A 9,381-nucleotide genomic window follows, 5' to 3' on the forward strand; every position below is an offset into this window, starting at 1 on the left:
TCAAAACAGAGAAAAGGAGAGAGTCATTAGCGGCCCATCCTCTGCCAAAATGGGAAGTTGGAAAGGGGGGGGGATAAAAAAATAATAATAAAAAAACACCTTAAAGCCACTGCTGTCTCCCGCCGCATTGCACTCTTCCTGACTACCCATGAGGCACAGGGTCAGACTGATTTGCATATGACCATGTCTGAACTGGGGTGGCGGAGTGAGCTAAAGAACGATGATGGATTAAACCCAGATGAGTTGATGGGGGTGAGTGCTTGCAATGTTCAACACTCTGTCCATCATGCACTTTGGTTTTGCTTCCTGATTCTGGGCACAGGCTCTGTGAACGTACTAAGGCCAATCTTGATGCTGCATGAAAGCGGCATCAGGGTTGCCCTACGAGCCAGCAACTTACACTCCCTGCAGAATGCAAGGCTGTGCCTGCTCTCTCCAGCCCCAGCAACGCAGCCGGGGCTGGAGAGAGCTTCACTGCGCCTGTGACAGTCGGCCAAACACCTCATGCGTAGTGAAGCGAGTGCCCACCACTCCTCCACCACAGTGTCATCCCCTGGACCCACCCCCAAGACTCGTCAGAGTACTGGGGGGCGAGTCCGGGGGATCAAAATAAAACAATAATAAAACAGGTTTAAAATCCATTTTGTTAATGTTTTATTTGCTGGTGGTTGCGGGGGAGGGGGGCTCCTCCAACTAATTTTGTGCATTTTTGTTTGTATGTAAAACTCCGTCAGACACCTCACCAAACCGGACTGAAATCACCTGTCCCCAATTATTTACCAGAAAATACTCTATTAGAGGCATGTAATACCCCAAATAACCCTCAAAGCTACACACCTGAGTTGAGTAAACTGGAGTGGGTGGCAGAGTATAGTGTCATAGAGTGCAGTGGTGTAGTATGGATTGACATTGAGTTAAGTAAACATAGATGTGAGTACCATTATTAACATGTCTCTCCAGAAAGCGGTGGTTCCACTGGCTTGGAAGGAGGCTAAGATCTTGCCACTCCTAAAAAAGCCTTCACTGGACTCCCTCTGCCCAGAGTATTACCGGCCTATCTCCCTCCTTACTGCTTTGGCAAAGGTCTGTGAGAAGGTGGTAAATAAATAGCTCACTGATTTTGTGGAAAGAGAGGTGCTCCTGCATCCTGCCCTATCAGGGTTCTGGGTGTCCCATAGCACCAAAACAGAGCTGATTGAGGTAACGGAGGCTATCCCAGAGTGTTTGGACGCCGGCGGGAGAGCTGCATTAATTTTGCTTGACCTCTCAGCGACGTTCAACACGGTTCTGCATTCACGTCTCTTGTCACATCTGTCCAAGATTGGTCAGTCGGGTGCCATGTGGGGCCGACTCCGGTCCTTCTTGGAAGGGCTGGTTGAGCAGATCTTGATTCCACCTTCCTCCTCCTCCCTTCAGCCAGTAATGACAGGTGTCCCCCAGGGTTCCGCCCTCAGCCCCTCTTTTTTAATATCTATGTCATTCCTATGATTTATCTGGCGGGGGAGGGGCTGAGGGCTAAGCTGATGGCTTACGCTGATGACACCCAGCTGCTTTTTGCTTGAGACAAAGATGCAGACTCTGTACTTTTGGTTCATCATTGCGTATCTTCCATCTTTAAATGGCTGGTGGAAGCACATCTTAAGTGCAATGAAAAAGAGTCAGAGATTCTGCTATTTGGTAAATTCCCTCTGAACTTTAGAGAACAGCTCTGGCCTCCTGAGTTACCTATACCCACCTCGTCAGGGAAGTCGGACAAAAATCTGGGTGTTTGGTTTGATGAATATCTCTCCTTCTTAACACACATCAAGAAGCTGGCTGGCTGCTGTTTCGGCCTGCTTAAAAGCCTCAGATGATTCCCCCTCTTACCTCAGACGGGGAGGAAAATGGTCGCCTGTGCATTGATTTTGTCACGGCTGGACTACGCCAATGCCCTTCTTCAACAGGCTACCTGTTGAAGAAGTTACAGGTGGTTCAAATATGGCAGCCAGACTCCTACTGGGCATGCCGGCTAGAAGCAGTGTTTGTCAAGAGTTGTGCTCTCTCCACTGTCTCTCCATGGCCGATAGAGTCAAATTTAAACTTCTAGCTTTAGCCAACCACGCTCTCAATGGTTGTGGTCCTCTCTAATTGCAGAGGCATCTCTCCTTTTATGTTTCTGTGCGCTCCCTGCAATACCCGTCCTTATGCTATGCTCAGGTCCCCCGTTTCAAGCTTCAGAGGATAGGGGGCAGCTCATTCTCAGTGAAAGTGGCAGTTGCTTAGAATGCTCCTCCTCTGGCCCTGTGTACATCCAGGAACCTGTTGTGTTCAAGAGGAAGTTGAAAACACATCTATTTCCGTGAAGCTTCTGCCTATAGCCTGCTAGGCTCCTCGCCGATACACTCATGAGTTGCCGCGCGTATTACAAATTCATATAAAGATACCATAGGATAAAGTGGTGTGAAGTATGTGTGAGGAAGAGAGGGTATCCCCGACTAGAGTTCCTAATTCGGGATAGGTATAGTATGTGAAAGAAAGGTAATTAGGAACTGGTTTGAAAAGAAGGGCAAAGGCGGACAATTGACAGCAAGGACTAGTAGAGAAATATGATGCAAAATTGTGACTTTTATTTTATTCAATTCTCATTTTGGTAAAAAACATGATTAAATTTTTATGGGTATTTGCCATGTGCCTATCTCCACTATACATGTGACTTTTTAATCTACATATATATACATATTTTTACAACTTATACACATCCTAAAGTAGTTCATTTATACTAAGGGGTGGAGAATAACAATTGTTTCAGCACATTATACATAAAAACATGGCTAGGTATGACATCTACGCGCGTTTCGGCTGAGGGCCTTCATCAGGGAGCCATGTGAGTATCCAAATGGACCTATACATATGGAAAAATATAAACAATAATAGTGTTTGTCAATGTCCTTAAAGTGCCCTTAAGTATATACATGTTAAAATTTAAAGAAAATATCATATGGTACATTTATACAGTGATACGCAGTTTAGCAATAATGTCTACAAAAAGTCTCGAACCTGTCCTAATATTTACAGTTATGTACAATGAAGTGCTCATTTATACTCATGCAATTCTGGTCTCTGTATGCTAGGATACTACAGTATGAGGGCTATGCGAAAGGGACGGACACATAGGGTGGTTATATCGATACCTTCCTAAGTTCTAGATTACCCCTGCATGCAAAGGATATAGTGCAGTAACTGGATGCAGATAGGAAGAAGGTGGGGGGGGAAAAAAAGGGAGAAGGAAGGAAGAAATGATAGAGAGGGTGGGAAAGGAAAAAGGGTGGGGGGTGAAGAGATAAAGGTGTGGCAAGTTAGTGGCATGTGCAAAGGTATGTTTGTACCTGAATCAATAAATGTTGGCGATTTTCACATCGTGGGAAATGGCAGAGATGCAGTGGAATTACGGAGTGCTTTATGGTTGAACCTGGGGGGCTGCAAGCAAACACAGTTGGAAGGTAAAGTTGCTTGGTTTACTGGGCTAGAAATGAGGCAGATTTAACGGATTTATATAAAGGACTGATACCTTTTTGTTTGTTCGGATCCGTGGACCTTACGTTGAATTCATAGAGCGCTTCAGTATTTTTAGGCTGTAGAAAAAGGAGAGTATGGGGACGATTTATGTAGGTCATAGTTGGTATTTTAAGAGTTTAAAGGGTGGAGAAGCGTAGCATTAATACCTTAAGAAAATGGTCACTTGACTTTACAGAATATGCTTATTCCAGGTGTTGAATAAGAATAAAAGATGTTGCATGGGTGACCTAAATATTCGGAGACATTTCGTAATAATTATTAGTTATATTTAAAAAGAGGGGTTTGTATATTGCCAGAAAAAATGGTAAAGGCGCATTGAATACCTGCAAAATGTGCTCTCAGACTTCTTTGGTCGGAGTATTATGGGCCATTCTTGTTATGGAGATAATCTATACAACACGAAAAATTAAAGGGATGACAGCGTTTAACGGTGGCATGCTGTTTATAACACAAGTGCCGGCAGTAGCGATGTTGAGCAATTATCCAATTACCTTTGAATAACATTCGCTGTAGTGTGTAAATGGGGGTCCCGGTACTTCTAATGATGCTGACAGTCTGTAGGTCAGAAGGGATATAAACGGTGCATTATAGTGGCGTGTTGTTCTCAAAATAGCAGTGAAAAAAACGGGTGTACATTTAAAACTCGTTACCTTTAGGTCTCGCCCATTGCGTTTTCAGTGGGGGTCTGTAAATTTCTAGCGCTTGGTGTGCTGTTATCTGGACGACGGTACGTGGACAATCTGCACAGCAAAGAGAGGGAAATGCAATGCTTGCAGTTATTAGGAAGCCGCGTGTTGGAATCGCGTGTAAGGACGCTATTTAAAGTGTCATGAAGCTGTTTCCTAAGCGCTTACCTGAACGTCGTCTGTTGTCTGCATTCCAATTGGGGGGTCTGCCGGTATTGGTTATGATGGAATCAGGGGTTTGGGCGTGATGAAGGGTGCCGGTTATATATAACCCGTGCACTCGATTTCAAAGATTGGCGCCTCAAGAGCAGCCTAGACATTGATGGCGGACTTTGTAGTGAAAGCGACCTACAGTATTGACGAAAATTGGCGGACATATTGGAGGGGTATAGGGAATGGGAACCGATGACGGACTATGCTGTAAAAAGTCCCCTAGTGCCGCCGAAAGTTGGCGGACATATTAGAAAAGTGAAAGGGATAGTAATTCTAGTGCGGTAGTTCAGGTTTACTGAGGGAATTAGAGTTAATGTACTGAAAGGGAGAGGCAAAAACAGAAATTGAACAAGCGATTGCAAATTAGGGTGGAGGGCAATACATGTCCGTACTAATGGGACTGTGGGTCATTCAGCCATAGTTGTATTTCAATACTTGGTCCCATGGGATTTCATTATTCATGCCCTTTTGGTAGGTACCTAAGGTGAAAATCCAGTATACTTCGCGACATTTGCGCACCTGAGTGCTAAGTGGGCCAGACGTTTTGTGGATTTTCTCCAAGATGAACCAACGAATATCGTTGGGAGTATGGTTGGCTTCTTGGTAGTGTTTGACTAAGGGGGCCTGTGTTTTGCCTGTGCGGATGGCTGATCTATGTTCTGAAAGGCGCGTAGACATCATTCGTGATGTTTCGCCTACGTAGCCATTGTTGCATGGGCAAAGTAAGAGATAGACCACATTGGTGGTTCTGCAGTTGGTCAGGGTTCGGGAGCTAATGTTACAGTTATTAAAATTTAGCTCTTTAGTTTCTATAGCAAATTCACAGGCTGTACAGTCCAGGCACTTGTAATTGCCTATTACTGGGCTTAAGTTAGTGAGCGTTCTTTGAGTGGAAGATGTTTTATTAGGGCTCATTCTTGATCTTACTACCAGATCTTTTAGATTTTTGTTTTTCCTGTAGGCAAACATTGGTTTGGGAAGTTGGCTTTCTTTGGGTTTTGTGGCATTCAGGATGTGCCAATTGGAGAATATAATGTGTTGGAGCTTCGCATTCATGGTGGAGTGTCTGGTTACAAAGACCATTTTGGATTGTGGTTCTTTGATTTGGGGTGTCAATAAGTGCTGTCTATCAAAGAACCTTGCTCTTTTGTATGACTCACGCACTAGGCGCTTGGGGTATCCACGTGATATAAATTTAAGTTTCATTTCAGTTGCTCTTCTGTCAAAGTCTGTGACTGAAGAGCAATTCCGTCGAACCCGAAGGAATTGACTGAAAGGTATACTAGACTTTTGTGTTTTAGGATGGTAACTAGTGTAGTGCAGTAACGTGTTGCGGGCGGTCGGCTTCACATAAAGGTCTACACTTAGGTGCCATAGAGTGACATACTGTTGTAGAGTGAAGTGACGTAGAATGAAATGACATAGATTTAAGTGGAGTGGCAAAGAGAGGAGTAGAGTAGAGTGGAGTAGAGTGGCATACAGTGGAGTGTCATAGAGTGGAGTGGAGTAGAGTGGAGTGGAGTAGAGTGGCATACAGTGGAGTGTCATAGAGTGGAGTGGAGTAGAGTGGCATAGAGTGGAGTGGAGTAGAGTGGCATAGAGTGGAGTGGAGTAGAGTGGAGTGGAGTGGAGTGGAGTAGAGTGGCATACAGTGGAGTGGCATAGAGTGGAGTGGAGTAGAGTGGCATAGAGTGGAGTGGAGTAGAGTGGAGTGGAGTGGAGTGGCGTGGAGTAGAGTGGCATACAGTGGAGTGGAGTAGAGTGGAGTGGAGTAGAGTGGCATAGAGTGGAGTGGAGTAGAGTGGAGTGGAGTGGAGTGGCGTGGAGTAGAGTGGCATACAGTGGAGTGGAGTAGAGTGGAGTGGAGTAGAGTGGCATAGAGTGGAGTGGAGTAGAGTGGAGTGGAGTGGAGGGGCGTGGAGTAGAGTGGCATACAGTGGAGTGGAGTAGAGTGGAGTGGAGTAGAGTGGCATAGAGTGGAGTGGAGTAGAGTGGAGTGGAGTGGAGTGGCGTGGAGTAGAGTAGCATACAGTGGAGTGTCATGTTGTGGAGTGCTGTATCACATCATGGAGTGGGATAGAGTGGAGTGTTGTGGAGTGCCATAGAGTTGAGTGTTGTAGAGTGGAGTGGACTAGAGTTGAGTGGCGTGGAGTGCAGTAGAGTGTCATAAAAAGGAGTGTCCTAAAGTGGAGTAGTGTGTCATAGTGTGGAGTTGTGTAAAGTGGAACATGCATAGTGTGGTAGTGACTCACCGTTTTATTTGAAATTACTATTACATTTGCACATACAGTTCAAGTGTGGGAAAGGCATCCTCTAGCGTATTGATTTGTTTTGATCATATTAAAATATTTGTTTCCACTGCACTTCAGATTTATAACAATTTTACTTCATTTGTGCTTTACTGATTCTGATATATCCTGAAATATTTGCACAGTTCATTTACGGAAATTTAAATTTTGTTGTGCGCTAGAAACACACCTATCCTTTCCCAACCCCAGTATCCAGCTAAGTTATCAAATAAATCCTTTTACTTTGAAGTCAGCCAAATGTGACAAGATAAGAACAACATGTAGAGGCCTGTTTGCAAGAAGTAAGCATTCATGGAAGACCTCAAGGAGCAATGGTAAACAGGCTATGCTCCACAGGAGGGACAAAGACATGCTGCACAGCCTAAAACAAATAAAGCCAGCAAATAGAAAGCAAGCAAATGTGAGTTACAAGCCTCAAAACCAATGATAAGCAATTAGAGGATGCGTTACCAGGGAAGGTTTCAGAATGTCCCCATGAAGTCATTTCGCAACCAGGCATAGGTTTCCACCTAAAACAAACTTCCCTAGTGCACTCCTTCAAAACCGTTCTATGCCACACCCACATTCTAGTTAACCAATTGGCCACCAGATGGATTGACTCACTTGGACAGGCAGCCCGAGGAACTGGTGTAGCACAGGTCCTGTGGGCCCTCATGCAGGTGAGGAAATGGCCTCTCTATCGACACATTGGTAGTGATAGGTAGCCCTAACTGTGTCCAGATTACACCTCACACCCAGCCGCAGTCCGTGCATGTAACAGTGGTGGGACCATGGGGCTGGGTGGGGAGGATTTCAAGGGATGATGCAGAGGGAAAATTAAATAAAGAATTAATTGTCCCCCGTTATCGTCCGTCAGGATCCCCCACTAACCCTCCCCCCGACCTGGCCATACCGCTGTTACCTGCACGAACAGCGGCTGCTCACACCCAAAAAGTAATAATTTGGAATTGTAAAAAGAGCTGCACTGAGGTCGCAGCTCAGGGCAAGCTGGGTCTTGGTGCCACTGCACCTGCTGCACTATTGATAAATACATCCCTGGCTGCGCCTATGCCCCCCCACCCCATGCCAGAAACAGCTCTGGTACTTCAGCATGGCTGATGCCACTTCTGTGTTCACTTAGATGAAGTATTCCGCCAGCCCCGGTGCTGGCATTGGCACGAGACTGCCGCAGGCTAATTCCCCCTGTCGGTTCACTTCATCTAAATGCGGCCTCGCGCAGGTGCTTTCTGCCATGCACGGGCCCAGAGCAGGCCCTGATTACTTCCCGCCGCAATATTGTGTTCCAATTTCATTTCTATCAAAAAGGCATTATTCCTCGTGGGACGCCATTACGCCCCATTCACACTTCCCGACAGACTTGAAGCAAATGCTGTTTGGCCATAAATTATCCATAAGTGGTTGAGCTTGAGAGAGGTGAGCGTGCGACAAAAAAAGACAAGTGTCATTGTGGTTTTCCAGGTTGCAAACAGTTTCCCGACAGCTGAGGCAGCGTCACACTCATTTCCCCCACAGATGGCGCCAATTAGTTTCCAATTAGTGCAACGTTTTAGGTGGGTTTCTTGGGCTTGCCAGGGGTGCCTGACACATGGCACAATACTTGCAGGGATTTGTGTTTAACTCACCCAGAAGAAGACTGTTTTCCTGTGCTCTTTGTGGAGTAGGCAAGGGTGTGATAGCAGGTGGAGGTGATTGAGTTGACATGGCGTTCCATTTTGAGTTCGGAATCCAGGTTGATCCTGAGGTTGTGTGTGTGGACTGTGGGTCAGGGGGTCCCCGTGGACAGGGGGCCACCAGGTGTCATTCCAGGTGTTGGGTGTGGGCCCATGTTGAGCATCTCTGTTTTGTCCGTGTTGAGTTGAAGGCAGCTGTTTTTCATCCACCTGGCGACGGTTCCCATTCCAAAGCCTCTCTTACATCTTTGTGAGCCAGTTTTTTTTTTTTTGTAATTAAGCACTGCTCCTCAGGAACTAAAAGTTCACCCAAAGAGCTCTCCTGCTCCTTAAGAAAGGATCTTTATTTTGACTTTACATTTGAGGTTCCTTGCGACGCAAAAAACAATAAAACATAAACATTGTCTACTCATTAACCGCATCGCTGCGGCGGTTATTTTTCCTCTACGCGGCTTTTTTCCAAAAGAAGACGACGAGCTCAGCTCAGCTCGTCATCCGCACACGCCCCCCGTGGCTGATGACGAGCTGAGCTCGTCATCAGCATCGAAGGGGTTAACGGATTAATTATGGTTAACCAACTTTGTTCATGCTCCAGCATAAAGTAATAGTTTTTAAAGTGTTTCACCGACTTTTTAAACACTGTAAATAACCTCTATTAATCCTCCACAATTGAATGGTAGTCATTTTACCAATGTCAGAAGAGCTGGAAGCTGAGAAAGTCTCCCTTGCTTCAAGCTGCTCACCTGCAGCTCAGAGGGGCCAGCAACAAGCATTTAGCCCACTGAGACATCTTGCCAAATGAGCCGTGCATGTCCTTGCAGAAGAATGCTGCCTCTGTGAACATGTTAATTCTAAGAGGAGACATAGTCTCTGTCTGGTTTACCCAGAAGCACCCAAGGGAGACTTCAACATTTGGGGGTACAAGGGGTGTTTGCAAGAATAATCAAT

General features: G+C 45.6%; 1 long non-coding RNA gene across 1 annotated transcript; it reads right to left on the reverse strand.

The window, feature by feature from the left end:
• Window positions 1–2,642: 2,642 nt before the first annotated feature.
• Window positions 2,643–4,110, reverse strand: LOC147684220 (uncharacterized). Its single transcript, XR_015301085.1, has 5 exons — window positions 4,047–4,110; window positions 3,879–3,944; window positions 3,548–3,611; window positions 3,366–3,456; window positions 2,643–2,881 (listed from the first exon to the last, which is right to left on the reverse strand). It is a non-coding gene; the product is annotated as an uncharacterized LOC147684220 (long non-coding RNA).
• Window positions 4,111–9,381: the final 5,271 nt, after the last annotated feature.

This window comes from Lissotriton vulgaris, chromosome 11, assembly GCF_964263255.1.
Source record: "Lissotriton vulgaris chromosome 11, aLisVul1.2, whole genome shotgun sequence".
NCBI lineage: Eukaryota > Metazoa > Chordata > Amphibia > Caudata > Salamandridae > Lissotriton > Lissotriton vulgaris.